The sequence below is a fragment of the Pleurodeles waltl genome, chromosome 6 (assembly GCF_031143425.1).
Source record: "Pleurodeles waltl isolate 20211129_DDA chromosome 6, aPleWal1.hap1.20221129, whole genome shotgun sequence".
In the NCBI taxonomy this organism is placed as follows: domain Eukaryota; kingdom Metazoa; phylum Chordata; class Amphibia; order Caudata; family Salamandridae; genus Pleurodeles; species Pleurodeles waltl.
Window position 1 is genome coordinate 1,636,047,610 of NC_090445.1, and position 22,053 is coordinate 1,636,069,662.

Consider the following 22,053-nt stretch of genomic DNA (forward strand, 5'->3'; position numbering starts at 1 on the left):
AGAGGAGTGTGAACGTAGAATTCACGCTAAGGGCCCATGTGTCATTTTCTATACATTTGCAGATGTTTTTGACGTATTTGTGTAATATTTTTGACTCATTTCTTGTTTGCGTCATTTTTTTGCATTGTTTGTGAGTGCACCCTGATTCAGCAAACATATGAAATGGGCAGTGCTGCAATGTGGCATATGGGGTATGGCCACATGTGGGAGTCCATGCAGCAATGTGGTAAGGGTGTGATTGGTAGGTTCCACCGCTTAGTGTGTTATGGAATCAACAGCATGCAATCAACAGAATAGTGTTTAGACATACCTATGAGTGATGATATGAAATTGCTTGACTCGAACACATGGTCACTCATGTGTCACCCATTACAATTTGGACTCAGAGTAGGCAGTGTACTTGAACTGCTTTAACATCACATTTCCACTGATGAGTTACATGGCATTTTGTGTTGACTCTGTGGTTTGTAGTTGGATGTTCCATCTTGTTGCTCAGGTACACATGTGCCATGTGGTTACACATGCATCTCAGTTGCTGGTGATCAGAAAACGTCTGATTGTTTTTATGAATTTCGAAATATTTAGCAAATAACCATCTAGTTGGTCTCACTTCTTGGCTTACGCAGAAACACTGAAACCATACCTTTGTTTAATGTCGCTTTAATCGGATTCCTTTGTCTGCACTCGCAAGCAGACGCTGCTTGTATCTCGAGATTCATTATTTAACTATCCAGGTCTAAGGGTTATTTGGGTTTGCTTAATTTTGTAGAACAAGCATACACAGGTCAGGCATTGTTGATGAAACTGTTGCTACCTAGGAAATACAACCACACATTTGTCTCCGTATTTAGATATATATTTTCTGGTGACGTGTGAAGACATCATATTTGTCTGACATGTGTACATCTTTGGTACATGGTGTGTGTGATACACTCTGCCTACATTCCACCCAGAATATGCTTTGATCACACATTTTGGATTTAACTCATTGCTTTTGCAAATAGTTGCTGTTTTTGTATTGTGGACCTGCAGCCCTAGCTGCATAAATTCTCACCCATAACAATGTGCATTCCACCGTCGTGTGTGCACAATGAGTGAGTTCATGTTTACCCTGTGTCAAGGTTGTGTCCCATGGCAGTGGCAGGACAGTTTACCATGGATAGACTGTGCAGGCTCGAGTTCTTCCATTGGTTACTATCCCTGGGCAAATCATGATGACCATAGTTACTGATGAAGTCCCCCGCTTGTCACACATGTTCCATACAGACCTTGCAACTATCACACTGAGTTGTGACAGTGTTCAGTTCCAACATAACTTAAGTTCAATTATTTTTATATCCCCTACCTCATGTGTGGGCCCCTTGCATACATCCTATTAGGACATGATGTAGATGGGCGTGATGGGCTACTGATTAGCAAGTTGGCGACTTGAATGTACAAAATATGTTGTAGTCCATGGATTGTGTCCTTCAGTTGTCACATACCAGTGATAACGCTGTAAGTGATGTATGTGATGGTGGTAGTATGATCTGTAACATCACATATGAAGTTGCTACAATACTTGTCAGCTTAGTGTTTGGTACATGCTCCCTGAGGTTAGAGTCACATTCCTATGGTATATGTAGTGAATAATGAATAGACCAAGGCAGGATTGGTGGGAAAAATGTGAACTGTTTATTTACTAATTTTACATGGTGATTTCCGTGGTTCTTATGTATAAATGTTGTCAACAATATGTTGTCTCCGGCGTACCCAGTAGCTGTGTTGTTCTGTTCCCCCCCCAAATCGTCAGCACCATCCTCCTCCTGCTCCTCAGGCGGGTCAGCAACCTGGTCGTACAATGGCACGTTCTTTTGCTCACATATTTTGTGCAGGATGGCACATGTGAGGATTATTTTACACACAATGGGTGGGGCATAAAGGAGGCTGCCTCCTGTCAGGTCCAAGCACCTGAATCTGGATTTGAGGATGCCAAATGTCCTTTCCACCACTTTGTATGTCCGACGGTGTCCCTCATTGTAGGTACGCTGTGCTACTGTGTTAGGGTTTGCAAATGGGGTCATCACCCATGGCTGTATGCCATAACCCTGATCTGCTGCAAAGGTAAGAGATGGAGGTTGGCCTTAAAGCTTGCAACAGGTTTAATATGTAGAATGGCAGCTGTTAGATGGAGTTAGTTGTGACTCAGACTTGTTTGTGGTATAGTGTGAGTTCCTGGCCTGTGCTAAGTTTTAGTGGTACTGTATTGTTGGACATGACAATCTTGGGCTCAAGGACCTGGGACATATAATTTGTATTCCTAATTGATGCTCAGTATGTATGTACCATGTGTTGTGTAGTGCATCTTTGTAGCAGTGTGCTATCACTAGAGGGGTCATGACACATCCTTGCAACTCAATGGGGTCAGATGTAGTGACAACATGGTAGCCCTACAAAGCCTGGACATCCCAGGCATTTTGACATGTGGTAGTACAGATGAAGTGCAACACTTAGGACCATTTTAAAGAGTAAATGACAGTGCACAACACAGCTCCAAAATTGGCAGTGCTGTGCTGCATCATTTTCACTATGCAGGAATGCACCAAGTGTAATATGTTACAAGGCAACCCTTTGTTGTTCCCTGCGCCGGTACCAAATATGCAGCCGTGCACCAACACTGCCAACCTTGCACCAGGGTGCTTGGATGGCTGCCCTGTGGACGGGGATAAATCTGTGCTGGAAGGGACACCCTCCTATACATATACAATTTTCATGGGCTATTTGCTCTTTCTGTGTGTGCAGACGTACGCAGCATGCATAGGTGGCACATTCATATGAGGTAAAATCACAGTCTATTTCCTTATTGCAACCTGCAAACGCCACCCCTGAGGTGGTGTTTGATGTTGGCACTGCATCAGGATTTAGGTGACACCTATGTCTTAGTCAGCGTCATCATGCTATGTGCCTTGTGTTGACACACCTACAGCAACACACATTGCATGCCCCTTCCATGCAAAGTGCTGCGTGGGAGGGGACCCGATTTACAATGTGGCATCAAGTCACAAAAGAGTGGTAATCCGCAAACTTGTACATACAGTGCAGGGCATGACAATGGCACTAGGGGCTCTTACATATGGCCCTTAGTGATCTTGAGTGGCAGCTAATGTTTATGCCAGCCATCAGGTGTACAAGGGAGTGTGTCCCATTGTTTCAGGATGATCAACATTACTACCAGTGTTTCTCCTATCTTCCAATATATGAATCAGCATTTATACTGTCAACACATGCACAGTGCAGGCTATGGGATGGGGCACAGCTACTTTACAAATCTGTCCCATAGCACAATGCATGTAAGGTTAGTGGTGTCCTAAATCATTCTACAGGGTCCCACTGTCGCGTAGGCTCTCATTATTCTAATAAGACTACTGGATTTTGAGCTACAGAATCACCTTTCGCTCCAATACGGGTTTTGCTCCAGGTAACTAACAGTGCCTCACCTCTATCCAAGGGCAGGGGTGATTGGGCAGCCGAGCGCATGACATAGCTGGTTTTTCAGGGAAGCCATGGTCACTAAGGTCTCATCCGTTTCTCTCAGTTATATTGGTCTCATATATACAATGACAAACAGAGGCAGTATATGTTTCAATAATGATTTTAATGAAGCGACTGCATCTTAGATAGCAAAGCGTGAGCTGCAATAACCATGACGACACAGCATGACAGTATTAAAAAAGTGAGAAGGAGAGTGAAGCATGATAATAACGCTACCATATTGCCACTACAGTCAATAGACTAATTCCTACCTAGGCTATAATAGAGGTTCCCCTGGGAAGACATCATCCCCCATACCGAAGCAAAGGCCTGAAGCCTGCATTAGCATCTGTAGAGAAGCATTTCGGCAATCAGCATACAGTTGTGGTTCTCTGTTTGGAATCTCCATCTAACGTCTAAGGGACAGGGAAGTGTTTTTATAATAAAACAGCTGATGTTCTGAAAAAATGTCCACACGTAAGGATGTGTATTTTCTACGAATGTCGGAGGCTAAACTTATACCACATTCACAGGCAACCTATCTTGCTGCAGCCTTGGAAGAAGCACAGAGTGAGCAAGAATGTCTTGTTTGAGAACAGAGTGCTGGCCTAGGCAAAAACAATTAGATAGATAGAGAATAAAACAAGACCATAAAAGTGGCTATTGTAACAATAATAATATGAAGCCGAATAAAATATATCTAGGTTAAAGTGCACAGCGGCAGGCCTAGTATGCTAAAATAATGTGCATGGAGCTATTGCTAAAATGGCTACACAACACCCTCCCCTTGTTGGTTGAAGGTGGTTCAAAGACTAATTACATATAAAATGCTGCTACAAAGCTCAACCTAAGATATACATGTAAAAGAAAAATGTCAATCATGACAAGTTAAAAGGACACATGAGCATATAAAAGGACAATTTAAAACGTGAACATGTTGCGTAAAAAGTACCGAATTTCAAGAGCCAGAGTTATTTTTAGAATTCCCAATCGATTCCGGGACCATGGAGGACAGGAAATCTTCCACTTCGGCAGGTGTTAAAGTTGGAAAGGCATCGCCAAAAAGGACCAAGGAGCAGTCGTGATCCATAGCCTGAGCCTCAGCCAAGGCGGCATTCTGTGGTGTGCCCAATGATGAGTTAAGAGCCACACCCTACAGGAAGGGCAACTCATAAGTAGCTTCCCGTAGCAAACGCACCCTCAACGCACATGTCTGGGAATGAGCCCTAAGCGGGAACATCAACAGATCAGTGTCCAATGAAAGCAAGCACTGCGTAGAAAGACAGACTTCCAGTGCCTGTTTGAAAAGGCATCAGAGGCACCGAAAAACGGGCTGCACACAATGCAAAACCGGTCTGAATGACAAAGACCAGTCACACTCCAATTGCTCCGGGAGTGTAGCTCCAAAATACTGCATCATGCGTTCATGACACAGCTGCGCTGATGGGAGCGCTTTCATTCCTCCTTGTTGCAGCGGGACAGTCATTGCGCATAACAAATAGTAATATCAAAATGCCACCAATTATAGCCAAAGTTATTGGATATCCCCCGAAAATACTGGAGAAAATTGAATGAATGGCAGATGGTATTAAACAGAATATGGAGGAGAAGGTGTGAATGAAACCAGAACCAAAAGCCTTAAAGAAATTTGCAATTCCAGTTGTGCTGGACGCATTAAATATCCATCCCACGAGTTCACCAAAGTGTCTCGGAAAGTTGGTACTTAAAAGGGACTGTATCTCTGCTGACAACCTTGCCACCTGAAGGGCGTAGGTCTCACACACGGATGTAAGAGCCACATGTTTTTGAAACAATATTGCCTTGAGTCTGCTCAACTTGTCAAAATTTGCATTAGAAGTAGCAATGTAAGGCCAAATGTCCGCTACTTCTTTTATTCTAGTGGGAGGAAAGAGTATGTTCCCGCAGCATGTAAGAATCTTATAAACTGAAACAACTTAAACTATTCTGGCTCGCATCCTACGAAAGTCTTCACCATTGAGGAGGACATAGCTGCTGTTTGAAAGCACCTGTAACGGAGGTCAAATCAAAGGGACTGGAACTCCCTTCAGATAACAAGCTAAATTCACTGCAGACGCGTTACACACCCCATGCAAGGACAGCTATTTACAAATCATGGAATGGCTGACTGAAGTCTTGCATTCACTACCACTAAGAAAGACTTCTTCCATGCCACTGAGACATTTGTACGAGAAGGGAAGCTCCCACACCTCATGGATGTAACTATCTCCCTGCCTTTCATATCTGCCCACCGGAATGCATTTTAAACAGGAGGTGAATTGAAGTGTGGAAATAGGCAGCTTAATGACCCCGTGCATTAACCATCAGGGGCGGCTCGTCCATGAGAGCGTTGGGGCTCTGTCCCCTTTATTTTTTGCCACAGAATTGTTTCTAATTTTCCAATTTGTTTTAAAAAAAGTGTTAATAAAGTTAAGAGGGCTGCGCTTACAGCACTCACCCTCAATCACTTTCAGATGCTGCACTTGAGCAGCTATCAGCCAACACGTTCCAGCAATCACCATTTGCTGGGCTGATGAGTTCACAGCTCAGGGGCCTGGGAGGTCATTAGCTCAGCAAAGGCACTGCCTTTGTGCTAAACTCCAACCCCCTGACGACGTGGAAGCAAAGTTTGCTCTCGGGCACTTCAGGCTGAAGCCCTGCAGCACCATTGCTGCATGTCAGTTAGAGACTGGAGTCACCTCACCACGCCCTTTCACAACACTTCACAACGTGGGTTGGAGTCAGAAAGCTAATCTGATGCCTCTCCCTGTGAGGATTAGTAGAAGGGTGGGGTTAGAGGCTGCACACTGAAAAATTAGCACAGGAGGCTGCGCAGTTTATTCATCAGAAATTTGGTTGAAACTGTGCAGGTTCCAGTGCTCAGCTTTCAGTACTATCTTTAGTGTGTGTCAGTTCGTTAGAGGGGACTGCACTGAGAAGCACTGTCCTTCCTACAGTGGGAGTCCACCGAAAGCACGAGCCCCGAGCAGGGAAATTTGAAGTGCAGCAGATGTTGCGACTGCTGAAAAACTCGGAGCAGTATACAGCATGCACTTTCAAAAGCATCCCTTTCAAACAAAGCACCTGTTTTCAGTGCTGCATAAGCCTTTCTTGAGTATGTGGGGCAGTAGAGGATAGTGAGTAATAATAATGTCACCAGAAATAGAATGTCGTTTTGTAAAGAAATGCTACATGTAAAAATTGCTTACAGAGTGATGTGATGCAATCCATATCTAGACTTGTTGTACTGGCCATGTTACATCAACAAACTAACTTTTATAAATAGAACAAAACCACAGATTTCTTAGGAGTAATTTTTCAGTTTTGAAATGTATGAAAATATATGTGCTTAATTTAATATTGCACTATATTTGATTATGTTGTGGCTGTCTAATCACTGTCCTTCTGTCTCTTCACTTCCCTTGAGCTTTGTTCTAATTTTGGGACAGAAAACTATGGGGGTCATTACAACCTTGGCGGTCTTGGAAAAAGACCACCGACGCTGCGGGACACAGAATACCCCCATTGCCGGCGGTATTCCTGGCTCCCTATTATGACATTTCCGCTGGCCCAGCGGAAATGTCACATCAACATTGCTGCCGGCTCGTAATAGAGCCGGCGGCAATGCTGATGTGCAGCGGGTGCAGTAGCACCCGTCGCACATTTCACTGCCCGAAATTCGGGCAGTGAAATGCGCGACAGGGCTATGCCTGGGGGCCCCTGCACTGCCCATGCCAAGTGCATGGGCAGTGCAGGGGCCCCCAGGGGCACCCCAAGTCCCCTCACCGCCAGCCGTTCCATGGCGGTGTTTACCGCCACGGACAGGCTGGCGGTCGGGGACTCATAATCCCCAGGGCAGTGGTGCTTGCACCGCTGCCCTGGGGATTATGACCGCCAGGCAGAAGCCTGGCGGTATGTTGGAGGGGCCGGCGGTATGGCCGTGGCTATTGCGCCACGGTCATAATTGCTGGCGGAACACCGCCAGCCTGTTGGCGGTGTTACCGCCACCTTACCACCTGCCGCCAGGGTCGTAATGACCCCCTATGTTTTCATTTTTGAGGGTTTCAAAATACCCATGTAACTGCAGAGATTAACGTTTATAAGATTGAATACATAGCTAAAAAGCAGCCTAATGTTTTACAGTTTGAGGTGGGTGTGTTTATTTTAGGTAACATGGTAGGAATCTTGAGACCTACACTTCAAATGGTGGTTGTCAGGAATCCCCAAGGTGCCTCCTGGGTTATCTGTCAGCATCCCCAGGGATTAGGGTTAAATCATATCTCTGTTCTTGGTTAAACCTTCATGTTTCTAAGTAAACATAATGTGCTGTGTTACACAATTGGTTTTATCAATGCTTGTTTTACCCATGCTTGTTTGCTAATGTGAGCAGGTGCATACATGTGCTTCTAATTGGGTGTGGTGTAGACATGTGCTTCTAATTGGGGCCCATATTTGTATTTTGTAAGTTTGTGCCGATTTTGCGTCAAACAACTACGCAAATGCGGCACAAAAAAGTATAAGTATAGGCCTGGGTGTGGTGACTCATCCACATGTGGAAACTCAACTGCTTTCCTGATTGGCTATAAATAGCAGAGTGAAGCATGACTTCCTGCTTGGCTTTGTTTTGCTTCCTGATCTCAGCATCTGATTTGGAAGTCCAGTCCCTGCTGTCATCCTCAGTGTATTTCAGACCTCGTATTTTGGCAGAGTGCTTATCTCGAATAGAAAAATGCATTTCTGAACATTCTACATTATTATTGTAGGTACTTGCCTGAATGTGCTTCACAAAATCTGCTTGAGCTCAAGTACTACAAAAAGTGACAGTTCAATTTTAAAAGAACATTTACGTGACTTTTCTTTCTCTAATAGCATAACTCTTGGATTTAAATTGCGTCATTCATGCCTGTGTTTCAGGTTTGAGGAATTTGCTTTTGAAGGGTCTTTCACACACACAGTGAAACCAAACCAAACTGTGACACCCTAACTGTTTAAACCCAGAGTGGACATTTGTATTTCTTGGATTGTTTTTGCTCCTTTTAGTTTAACCCCATGCATGTAGGAAAGTTATACGTGATATAATTAATGCCCTTGTTTGTCTTTCTTGTGCATGATAAGTGCAACCACGGTTCTAATTGTAGTGTGCAACAGTGAATCTCTGTGAAGCCAGCCCTAGTGTTGCAGTACTTATTGTTATGGTACTCAGTTTGGGTTTTTGGTAATGCAGTGTTAGTAATTGTGCCAACAGTTATTATTATCCAAGAAAAGTGCTGGAGCATCCCGGTGTTCTTCTACCGATCCCGTGCCCATATCAGAAAGAGAGATTCAGTTTCAAGGAAGTTGAGTGCACTGACTCTACTATCACCTTGTCAACAATGACCTGCCCCCCGAAGATACAGGGTGCCTGGCTGAACCAGCAAGATGTGGCAGTGTTTTGTCTCTTTCTCATCCACTCCCTCTTTCCTTTTGGGACACCTGCCGGGGTTTCCACCAGGAAGTGCCAAGAGGTGTTCCGGGAGGTGGGGGGCATACCATCTCCCCTGCCGACATCCTGCTTTTCAGGTGAGTGGCCCCGACTTGACAGTGGTAATCAAATGTACCTTTCTGTTGATTTAAAAGCCAGGCCTGTTTGACGGTGTCATGTTGGAATTTGTTGTGTATACAGCTGTGCACGCAACATCTTGTCTGATTAGTGCCTCATTATGAGTGGCCTGTTCTTGGAAATGACCATCTTTTATGTGGTGTACACTGTGTTTTTTTCCAGATGTGGAACTATGTGCACTTTTCCCCTACTAACCAGTGGTAAAGGGCCCCTTTATACATGATGGCATTGGCACACCCCATGACTGGCTTATGTAACTTACCTATAAGTCCCAAGCATATGTTAGAGTCCTGGCAACCAGTGCATGTGTGTGTTCCTTTTGTGTCATGTTTAGTGAGTCTTTTGCTACTTTTCTCTGCGGAGGCAACAGGATAAAACATAGTACATAAGGATGTTTCTTTTAGCATGATTCTAAAATGGCTGCTTTATAGATAACACATTTGTTATCCTATTCTTTTCCAAAGAGGGTTTTGGTGACAGACTCATAAACACATAAAAAGGGCATTTGCACCCATGCTTCTTCTCTTCCGTTTATTAAAACGAAAGATTTTAATATGAGCCATTATTATCAGACCACACCTATCCACTGAAAAACAGGATGTTTCTCTGCAAGTCTTAGACTTTATGTTCACAAACACTGCAGTCTGCACATACATCTTTTGCTTTTGCCCTCTCTGAAAAGCAGTGCATGTGGACTCATTAATGGAACACTGGTGGTTTTACTTCACGCCCCACCATTTTCAAACTTCAACAGCCGCCATTGTTAACCATTCAGCAGATAGTATTTCGGCCACAGTAAAAAGCTTTACTAATTTCTCGATGTTTAGCATGACATAAGTCGCTTCTTTCAAAGCCATTAGTTGTTGTTGTCGCATTAAATTAAAGGAAGAAAATATTTCCCTTGCACTGACATGTTGCCAGGGAACGCGACCAGCCTTCAATGTTTGAAGTGTCCAACCCAACTGCATAATGAACCTTAGCTGACTCTGTCCATGGTGTAATGAAGACATATCTGTTTGTATAATGTCTATAGCAGAAGAGACAATGGAGGTCATTACAACAATGGCGGTATAAGGCGCTTACCGCCGTGCAGAAGACCGCCAATACACCGCCGCGGCCGCGGTAGACCGCCACAGCTATTATGACACACATCACGGAATCCGCCAAAATTCCGACACCCACACAATACCGCCACACCAAAGGTCAGTGATAAACATGCAGAAACAAATCCTCCACCTCCACGCCAACAGAAACACGCCCATGCTATTACGACCCATGAATCCACGCAGCGGTCTTTCAACCGCGGTATTCCATTGGCGGTACACACCGCCGCGCCCAAAATACACACACATTTACAATACACCGCCACATTGGACAATTCAAAATACACACACCTGATACACATACACACACCACTCCCACACATCCACTACAATATAAAACACACACCCACATCACCCACAAACCCCTACAACCAAACATTCTGAGAGAAGGCGAGAGAGAGAGCACAGAATAGACAACCCCATCATACAGAGGCACACAACACCATCACCCACACAACATCCAAGCACAAAACACCACATACCACTACACTCACCACACTCATCACCACATACACCACCCCACACATCACCTACACCACCCCATGTCACGCCAAAGACACCCCCGCTTCTCCGAGGAGGAGCTCAGGGTCATGGTGGAGGAAATCCTATGGGTAGAGCCACAGCTATTTGTCTCACAGGTACAGCACACATCCATAGCCAGGAAGATGGAGCTATGGCAAAGAATAGTGGACAGGGTCAACGCAGTGGGACAGCACCCAAGAAATAGGGAGGACATCAGGAAGAGGTGGAATGACCTACAGGGGAAGGTGCGTTCCACGGTATCCAGGCAGCACATTGCGGTACAGCGGACTGGCGGCGGACCCCCACCTCCTCCCCCTCAACTAACAACATGGGAGGAGCAAGTCTTGACCATCTTGCATCCTGAGGGCCTCAGAGGAGTCGTTGGAGGAACGGACACTGGTAAGTCAAATCTGAACTATCATATCCCCCACCCTACCTGCATGCTATCACACACCCCCACCCTCACACCCTCCCCTATCACCCAAACTCCTCACTAATGTACTAAGAACACCAACTACACATCCCAAACCCAAGACCTGCATGACACAGCTAAGCATGGACACCCATCACTAAAGCATGCCCACTGCACATACCCAGAACACCCCCCAACCATCAGCACACAAGCCCCCACACAGGAATGCCTGCACTGGGGTGCACGCACACCCAACCATTGCACACCATGAAACACACACATGCAATAATCATGTACTTATACCCCCGCAGGAACCCGAAGGAATGTCACCACACCAGAGGGTCCAGACAACACCACTCCACCCCAGGAAGAGGCCCACAGTGACGACAGCAGCTCTGCCCTACTGGATCTTGATGACCAGCCCGGACCATCGTGGGCCTCAGGACAGTCGGTTCCCCTTGCCCAGCCACAGCCCAACACCGAACTTCAACCCTCTTGTAACAGCAGCACAGCACCCACCCAGCGGGCCCAAAACTCCCTACCCAGGACAGGTCAATCAGCGGTGTGTCCACCACTACAGGGCACCCAGGCTAACCCACCACCCCAACAACAACAGGGACCTGGGGGCAGTGGTAGTGGGCACACAGTCCAGGGGACAGAGGCACAGGAACATAGGGGAACTGGGAGGGCTGCTGTGCGACAGAGGGAGGATAGGCCAAGGGAACCTACTCTCCACGAGGCCCTCTCCTCCATCATGGGAGCATACCACCACTCCCAGGAGACGATGGCCACGGTCCTGGACAAGTTGCAGGAGACCCTGCGTCTGCAGGAGGAGCAGTATTTGGGGTTCAGGGAGGAGCTCAGGACCATTGGCTCTGCCCTGGGCACCATCGTCGGGGTGCTGACGGACATTCAAAACACCTTGAGGGACACCGTGGCACTCCAAGGGGCCCCTGACACTAGCCACGACGATGAACTGCCCACCACCTCCGCCGGCGCTAGTGGACAGGCAGCCCCGCCACAGGACCACCACACCAGCACCCCATCCCCTGCAGACGGACAACCACCACGCAAGCGGGCCCTGAGATCCAGGAACAGGACAGAGCAAGATGGCAAGACCCCCGCCAGGAAATAAGACCACCCTGATTGTCCCCCCACTGTCCCACTTTGTTACCCTGTCTAAATCGGAACTGCCCCAGCTCCACTTCCAATGGCCAGATGTGAAATGTACCTGTGAGACTAATAGACTGGACTCTGCCATGGACATTCCTCCACCATCACCCATCCTTTTACAACCCCCCTTCATTTTTTTGCACTTAAAAAAACACCCCTGAAACACAAAAAAAAACTTGAGTCAGTCTATGATTTGTAATTTTGTATTATCAATTACAGTGTAATAATGGGTTACAAATTGGAAGGCTAACGTAACATACCAATGTCACACATCACAAGCCCTTCAAGGATGCAAGCAGTTGACCACATTTGTGAAACTGAAATGGAAGGGGACAACTCAGTTAACAAATAGTGAGTGAAATGTCGGTACAGGATAGACCTAAAAATGTACTCACCTGAGTTTCACTGGAAATATTGCTGTATGACTGACTCCCTGTTGTCGTTTTCTTCTTCCTCAGCTTCATCCTCATCACTGTCCACAGGCTCCACAGCTGCTACAACACCGTCATCTGGATCATCCTCCTGCAGAAAAGGCACCTGGCGTCGCAATGCCAAATTATGGAGCATGGAGCAGGCGATGATGATGTTGCACACCTTCTTCGGTGAGTAGAATAGGGACCCACCTGTCATATGGAGGCACATGAACCTTGCCTTAAGGAGGCTGAAGGTGCGTTCGATAACCCTCCTAGTCCGCCCATGGGCATCATTGTAGCGTTCCTCTGCCCTGGGATTCCTCACTGGGGTCAATAGCCAGGAAAGGTTGGTGTAACCAGAGTCCCCCAATAGCCATACACGGTGCCTCTGGAGTTGAGCCATCATATCAGGGATGCTGCTATTCCGCAGGATGTAGGCGTCATGCACAGAGCCAGGGAACATAGCATTTACCTGCGAGATGTACTGGTCTGCCAAAGAGACCATCTGGACATTCATAGAATGATAACTCTTCCTGTTCATGTACACCTGTTCACTCCTGTGGGAGGGACCAGAGCCACATGGGTCCCATCAATGGCACCTATGACGTTGGGGATATGTCCAAGGGCATAGAAGTCACCTTTCACTGTAGGCAAATCCTCCACCTCAGGGAAAATGATGTATCTCCTTACGTGTTTCAGCAGGGCAGACAACACTCTGGACAACACGTTGGAAAACATAGGCTGGGACATCCCTGAGGCCGTGGCCACTGTTGTCTGAAAAGACCCACTTGCAAGGAAATGGAGCACTGACAGCACCTGCATGTCAGGGTGAATTCCAGTCGGATGGTGGATTGGTGACATCAGGTCTGGCTCCAACTGGGTACATAGTTCCTGGATTGTGGCACGTTCAAACCGGTAGGTGACGATTAAATGTCTCTCTTCCATTGTCAACAGGTCCACCAGCGGTCGGTACACTGGAGGATTCCGCCATCTTCTCATATGTCCCAGATGACAGTGCCTAAGAAGGACAACAGCGAAGAAACAGTCACTATTCCTCCAGGTATGTACCCACAGTCACACACAAGACTACACCAGACAATAAACCCTTCCTGTATGTGTGTTGAGTGTAGGCCTTGGTATGTGTGACGCACTTGAAAATGAATCCATGTGGGCCCCTGAAATGGCGGCTGCCTGACCTCTAAACTGGGACTATGGGATTGTGGGGTAACAGCGCTGGCTTTGCACACCGTCGCGGTAGGCGGTCGTAGACCGCGGCGCAATGCTGCATTGGTTAACATTGGATCCTATGGGTCCCAGGAGCCAATGAACAGGTGCGCCGGCGGTGATGATGCGCCCCGCCGTGGACGTCGCAGCCGCGGACGTCACCGCCATTTTCTATCTGTTCAATCACTAGATACCTGACCTTCGACAGGAGAGGACCTACACTGCTAGTGCTGCTGTGACCTCGGTCTGGAAGCGACGATGGCTGCTGCGTCTAGGGAAAGGGCCCCTGCCTTCACTGCACAGGAGCTGGTGAAACTTGTGGATGGGGTCCTCCCCCAGTACATGCTACTCTACGGTCCTCCAGACCCACAGTTTAGTACACAGGGAGCACGTTGTATGGGCTAGGCCTGGGTGGACAGGGCTGGGTGGAAGAGGGAAGGGGGCAGAGTTCATACTACAGTAAAGCATGGGAATAAATGGGCCACATGGTCAGAGTAGGGAGGGGGCCACTCACATTGATGGTGCAGTTGGTAATGACTTCTCTTCTTCCCTTGTGCATGTCATGTGGGTCAGTGCCCACCAGAAGAGGGACATTTGGCGTGCCATCGGCAAGGAGGTCCGGACCCGGGGGGCCACCAGAGACGGGGCACCCACTGCCGGAAGAGATGGGAGGACATTCGCCGCTGCAGCAAGAAGACGGCAGAGACTCAGCTGGGGATGGCCTCCCAACGTGGGAGGGGTGCCCGTCGCACCATGACCCCCCTGATGTTCCGGATCCTGGCGGTGGCCTACCCGGAGTTGGATGGGTGCTTAAGGACATCACAGCAGACACAAGGGGGTGAGTACAACCTCATTCTGCGGACTTTGCGTGCAGTGGAGGGGTCTGGGTGGGGGATGTGGGCTGTGTGTGTCCCTAGGCCAGGGCGAGTTAGGTAGGCAAGGCCCCTCCGTAATGTAGGCCATGTGGCACTCAACCCCACCTCAGCAGAGTGCCAAGTTGAGTCATAGTTGCCCCTGTGGCATCCATGTGCGCAGATTTCCACCATTGCCATGTAGGCCATATCCCATAAATTGCATGTGCAGAGGCCAGGAGCACGGCGTTATGCGTGGGGCTGCTGCGTCTGTCTTGTCCGCCAACGGTAGCGGTATGCCATGCACTAAAACTCTCTTTCTTCTGTCTCCCACCCCCTTTTCCTGCTCTCCCTGTCCTTTTGTACATCAGCATCATCAGGCGGAGGTACACTGGCATCGGAGCACGAGGGAGCTGCATCCCACATGGCCATTGCGGGCCACACCACAGACTCTGAATGCACCAGTGGGACGGAGGGCGAGGGGAGCTTCACGTCGGCCACTGGATCACTAACCAGCGACACGGACTCGTCCGCCGATGGGAGCTCCCCTGTGGTGGCAGCACCATCTGTGCGCCCCACTTCTACAGGTACAGCCGCCACCTCCCCTACCAGCACCGCCCTCCCAGCAGCCCCTCAGCGTTCGCCCCGTGCCCGCTCACCCAGGAGGGTGGGCATCACCTTCGCCCCAGGCACCTCAGGCCCTGCCCCAGTCACCAGTCACCCCTGCTGCCCTCAGTGAGGAGGCCATTGACCTCCTCAGGTCACTCACTGTTGGGCAGTCTACCATTGTGAATGCCATCCAGGGTGTAGAACGAGAGTTGCAACACGGTAATGCATTCCTGGAGGGCATTCATTCTGGTCAGGCTGCCCTTCAGCGAACCCTGCAATCTCTGGCCTCAGCACTGATGGCAGCCATTGTCCCTGTGTCCAGCCTCCCCCCTCCAACTTCCTCCACCCAGACCCAATCCCCTGTACCCCAGCCCATCCCAAGCACACCTACAGACCAGCATGCACACAAGTCAACACACACAAGTAGCTCAAGCAAACATAGGCACCACACACACCACAGGCACTCACACAAGCATCACACCCATACAGATACAGCAACATCCACTGTCTCCACTGTGTCCCCCTCCTCCTCTTCTCCCTCCTCCCTCCCAGTCTCGTCTACACACACACCTGCATGCACCACATCTACAGGCACTAGGACTCGCACCAGGACACCCAGCACCACAAGCCGCTCACCTGCACTCACCACCTCCACTGCCATTTACACGTCCCCTGTGTCCTCTCCCAGTGTGTCTGTGACGCCCCCTCCCAAAGTACCCAAACGCCGGCAACCACTCACCCAACATCCATCCACCTCACAACAGCCTCCAGTACCTGCACCTGCACCCAAAACACCTAAAGTGACACCTCCTACAACCACCTCCTCTTCCTCCACTCCCAGACCCCCTCCAGCTCAAATTGACCTTTTTGCCCCCACCCCCCCCCTCCAATTCATCAGTCCCGTCGTAGCGCCTCAGCCAAAAAGCCTCCAGTACCAGTGGTGCGTGTTCCAGGTTTTTGGAGTGCACCGTCCACCAGGGCAGGCAGTAGGACCCGGAGCCAAGGCACTGGCAGCCCACCCCCTGTAAAGGCTCTGAAATTGGAGAGTGGACGACGGGACTTTGTCAAGACTCCTGGTGGGACAACAAGTGAAATGGGATCGAAGGCGATTGGTGAGTCTGCTGTAACTCCAAAAAAGGTGGGGAAGGTCCAGAGGAAGTCTGCCCACCCTGTTGTGAGTGTCACGGCGGAGAAGTACGCCATCATTTCCGGCGGTCCAGACACAACCGCCAGCACCGTCGTCACTGGTCCAGAGACCACCGCCAGAGTCACAGCCCAGTAGGGCCCAAGTATCGTTACTGGTCAGGAGACCACCGCCGGAGTCAGTGCCCAGGAGGGCCCAAGTATCGTCACTGGTCCAGAGACCACCGCCAGAGTCACAGCCCAGGAGGGCCCAAGTATCATCACTGGTCCAGAGACCACCGCCAGAGTCACAGCCCAGGAGGGCCCAAGTATCGTCACTGGTCCAGAGACCACCGCCAGAGTCACAGCCCAGGAGGGCCCAAGTATCGTTACTGGTCAGGAGACCACCGCCGGAGTCAGTCCCCAGGAGGGCCCAAGTATCGTCACTGGTCCAGAGACCACCGCCAGAGTCACAGCCCAGGAGGGCCCAAGTATCGTCACTGGTCAGGAGACCACCGCCAGACTCAGTGCCCAGGAGGGCCCAAGTATCGTCACTGGTCAGGAGACCACTGCCGGAGTCAGTGCCCAGGAGGGCCGAAGTATCGTTACTGGTCAGGAGACCACCGCAGGACTCAGTGCCCAGGAGGGCCCAAGTATCGTCACTGGTCCAGAGACCACCGACAGAGTCACAGCCCAGGAGGGGACAGGATGCCACAGCCCCGCTGGCCAATGATGGAACGTCATGCCACACACCAATGTCCCGTGTGGAGATCGTCATGCCACACACCAATGTCCCGTGTGGAGATCGTCATGCCACACACCAATGTCCAGTATGGAGATCGTCATGCCACACACCAATGTCCAGTGTGGAGATCGTCATGCCACGCACCAATGTCAGTATCAGAACCGCCATGGCAAAGCACTGCTGAACAGTCCTGAACCGCCATGTCAAAGCACCGCTGAACAGGGCAAAGACCGCCATGGCAAAGCACCACTGAACAGTCCTGAACCGCCATGTCAAAGCACCGCTGAACAGGGCAAAGACCGCCATGGCAAAGCACCGCTGAACAGTCCTGAACCGCAATGTCAAAGCACCGCTGAACAGGGCAAAGACCGCCATGTCAAAGCACCGCTGAACAGGGCAAAGACCGCCATAGCAAAGCACAGCTGAACAGTCCTGAACCGCCATGTGAAAGCACCGCTGAACAGGGCAAAGACCGCCATGGCAAAGCACCGCTTAACAGTCCTGAACTGCCATGTCAAACCACCGCTGAACAGGGCAAAGACCGCCATGGCAAAGCACCGCTGAACAGTCCTGAACCACCATGTCAAAGCACCGCTGAACAGGGCAAAGACCGCCATGTCAAAGCACCGCTGAACAGGGCAAAGACCGCCATGGCAAAGCACCGCTTAACAGTCCTGAACCGCCATGTCTAAGCACCGCTGTACAGGGCAAAGACCGCCATGGCAAAGCACCGCTGAACAGTCCTGAACCGCCATGTCAAAGCACCGCTGAACAGGGCAAAGACCGCCATGGCAAAGCACCGCTGAACAGTCCTGAACCGCCATGTCAAAGCACCGCTGAACAGTCCTGAACAGCCATGGCAAAGCACTGCTGAACAGGGCAAAGACCGTGTAGGAATGAATGTACCGCCACATCAGGCATCCTTTTCCCATGTGCAGCTGGGACAGTGACAGGACAGGAACTTTCACGGGGAGACTCATCCAGTCTGGGCACCAGTCCCCCTTCAGAACCAGTAGAGACCTGCATCTACTTGAGAGACTGTGGCTTTGCACTCCCCAGGATGGCACAGTGGGCAACCCCACCCACTGTATAGACTTGAGAGACTGTGGCTTTGCACTCCCCAGGATGGCACAGTGGGCAACCCACCCACTGTATAGACTTGAGAGACTGTGGCTTTGCACTCCCCAGGATACATCAATGGCATGTAGCCCCGTCGTGGATCTGGCTTTGCATTCATCTGGCTGAGGTGCCCCCCTTCCATTCCCCCTGAGGTGCCTGTAGTGTTTGTATCTGATGCCCCGGCAGTGTTCTCTCCGATTTCGGTCAGGTATCTATTGTGGGCCTCGCCCATGCATTTTTGGACTGTTGGTGCACGGACATTATTGTGTACATATCTGCACTACTTCTTGTATTGTATATATTATTATGAGTGATTTAGAGATATATATCTGTATATTTTTGTATGACATGTATATTGGCACATTACAATGTTTGACCGAAATTTGCTTTGTGTTTGCATTCTTCCGGGGGGATTGTGGGTTGTTAATGTGATATTTTTGACTGCATTGGTGTGTATGTTGTAATATGCGAGCGTGGGGGTGGGGGTGTTTGGTGGGTGTCCCCCTAACTTTTGCCTCCACCCTCCCCTATGTCGTAGATGCAGTACTCACCGGTATCTTCTGCGCCTACGTCGCTGTTGGTCGTAAAGAGCCGAAAGACAAGGGCAGGTAGTATTTGGAGTTCCGGGTGCATGGAGTTGTCGTTCCTTGTGGGATGTGTTCAGGTGAGCGTTTTCCCATAGCACAAACTGTTTCCGCCGTGTTTTTATCCACGGTGAATCCGCCCCGGAAAAGGTGGTGGATTGGCGGGTTGTAATAGTGTGGGCGTACATTGTCTTCCGCCTGTCTGTTGGCGGTAACCGCCGCGCTGCTTGTCTGTACCGCCGTGGCGTGCGGTGTGTTAAAGTGGCTGTCTTTGTTGGCGGTTTCCGCCAGGGTCATGATTCCCTTTTTTTGTCCGTCGGCCTGTTTGCGGTCTTACCGCCGCTTTAACACCGTCCGCCAGGGTCGTAATGACCCCCAATGTTATTTAAGTGTATATCCGGTCGGACAAGGTGTTAATCCCATTATCTACAACAGCTAATGCCTTTTTTAAATGTTCCTGGTTTATTTGCCTTAACCGGGCAGCAGCTTCTTGTTCAGAAAGCTTCCAAATTTCATTATATACTTCATATAAGAAACGCTTTCTGCAATGTTTCCTGGGGCCTAACAGGAAGTCCTATTGTAGAAGCTTAATTATTCAGCACCCATTCAGGATACAAACGACCGTTAGCCAGCTCTTCTAGATAAACATAATATCAATTTATTAGGGATAGAATAGAAAGACATGTACATGGAGGATGCTCTGTACTAGTGTACACTCGAGCAGCCTAATACAAGGAAGTAATACATAATCTTTTATAGTATTAAACCACAAACATAATTCAACGTCTTATTGGTTCTTTGGCTTTGACGTATGATTGACGCATGACTACTTCTCCATTATGGCTGAGGTCGTTTTTCCTATCATACCATATATATAGTAACAAAAAGCATAGAAAAGGATTTTACACAAGGTGGCCTACGTGCCTAATATCACATGGTCCATCTTGTGACAGAACTTGAGAACATCACGTACTCAGACTGGTACTTTCCAGAAGGGAGATTGCTTCAGCTAGCATGCAATGACGAGGATCTTTCATGATGTCTGTTCAGAGGGCAAGCCTTGCAACATAATGCGTTCCTAGCAGTAGCGAATTACATTTGTAGGCCTCTTTACTTAATGATAGGCCTGTGCAGAGATTGTCATTGTGTATCACAGGGGCCACTAGGCATAGCATACCTAAGAACTGTAAAATGCGATTCCACATTCCGCCCTATGATACTCAATGACAAATCTAAGGGTCATGGTGTATTGCTCTCATTTATACCTCTTTCTTGTCCCTGTTGTCATCCTTATATCTTTTTCTTTGATAATGTGTGTTTTTCTGGTGACAGTTTCTTTTTTTTTTTTTTTTTTTTCAAGAGTAGGGCCAGGAAGGATGGACAAACTGGTATGAGCACACATATCGTTATCAGTGCCACTATCCCTATCGCTAGTACCTCTACCAACCAGGTACCCCAACCCCTGAACCATGCTGCTACTCGATCCAGCATTCCTCTGACGTCTGTCCCATCTGCCACTTTCCCAGCTCCTTCTTCTTCCTTTTTTATATCCTCTATTTCCTTTCTTATATTCCCCACGTTGGTGTCCTCTTCCTGCGCACCCCGCCAAGTGTTCTCTTTTCCCCCTTCTGTAATTCTGTTCTATGTGCCATTTTTGGTAGCACGAATGCTAAGTAGCAGGTACCTTGCCAACCTGCTGGCAATTTAAAAAAATGTAGATGTCCCACATATAATAAATATTCCTTTGGGAGGTGTCAGGCCTATGGACAAGCCTGTTGTGTCATTTCTTTTGTAGTCCAGGCTCAATGTTGTATTGCAAATACTATGTCCCACATCAATTCCGTGTTTGCTAGTGTCTGCGTTACCTCTTGAGCATTTGAAACACCATGGTGCCTTTATTTCTGTATCTATGGCCAGGCATGGTATTCGTTGTTCTGAGCCATGATCCCTTTCAGTGTAACCCTTCCCTCTTTCTGTTGTAAATGCATTCAATACATTCTCTTCTTCTTTTTTTTTTTTAGATTCTAATCTCCTACACTTCTTTCTTCTCCTTCTATCTTCTTCCTTCAATTTATTTGACACTCTTTCTACCAATTTTCCTTGCATATCACCTACATAAGGTTCATCTTCCAAACCATACTCATCCCTTTTTCTCCTCATTTCTCCTTTGTTTATATTTTCTCTTATTCTCTCCTTTTTTTTTTTCTTTTCCCTGTACTCATTCCTTTTAAATTTCCCCCTAACATATTATCTAATATGTTACGTGCCACGAATTCTGTGAGGGGCATTTAAGTGTAATTTCTTTTCTCCTGGCTAGTGGTCGGTAGGTGGGTACATATATAACAATCAGACACATTTGCTAGTTCTTTGTACATTGATACCATTTGCACAAATGTATTGTCCTTATAATCTTCTCCATCTTCTTTCCATTTTGTATATTTCACCCATTTTGTTTTATCCTCCACCCTCTCATGTTATTTTGAGATATTGTTGTTCTCACCACCTGTTGTTCTTTCACCTTGGCCATTTTTGGGGATGTAGTGTTCCTGGTCGAGCCATGGAATGTGTATGTCGTCTTTATATACTATCAGTATTGTTGTTATTACTATAGCTGCTACTGGGGTGAGTAATGCTGTGACCACCACAGGCCACTTCTTCTGCTCCTTTTTCTTATGTTGTAATCTTAAATCCATGTCGCCTTATAGGGTGTGGTCAGATGTGGCTAGCACTTGAAACCAGTTCTATTGGTATGTAACCTTTGGTACCTCCTTATTCCTGTAGGAGTGCCACACGAGTAGTCTATTCCTTCTGTATATTTTCGGGGCGACGTTGAATGCTATTTGACACTTGTAGTTATGCAGAGTATAAAGGGATGAATCCCAGTGTCCATTTCTAAGGGAGTTGAATGCGATAGTCCCGAGGGATGGCCCTTTTGTCCTATTTTTGCTATATTCCTAATTGGAAGAGGCACCTCCCAATGGGGCTACAAACCGCACTGATCCTAGTGACCAGCCGCTTCCGTAGGACTGGGATCTGTACCTCTTGGCGC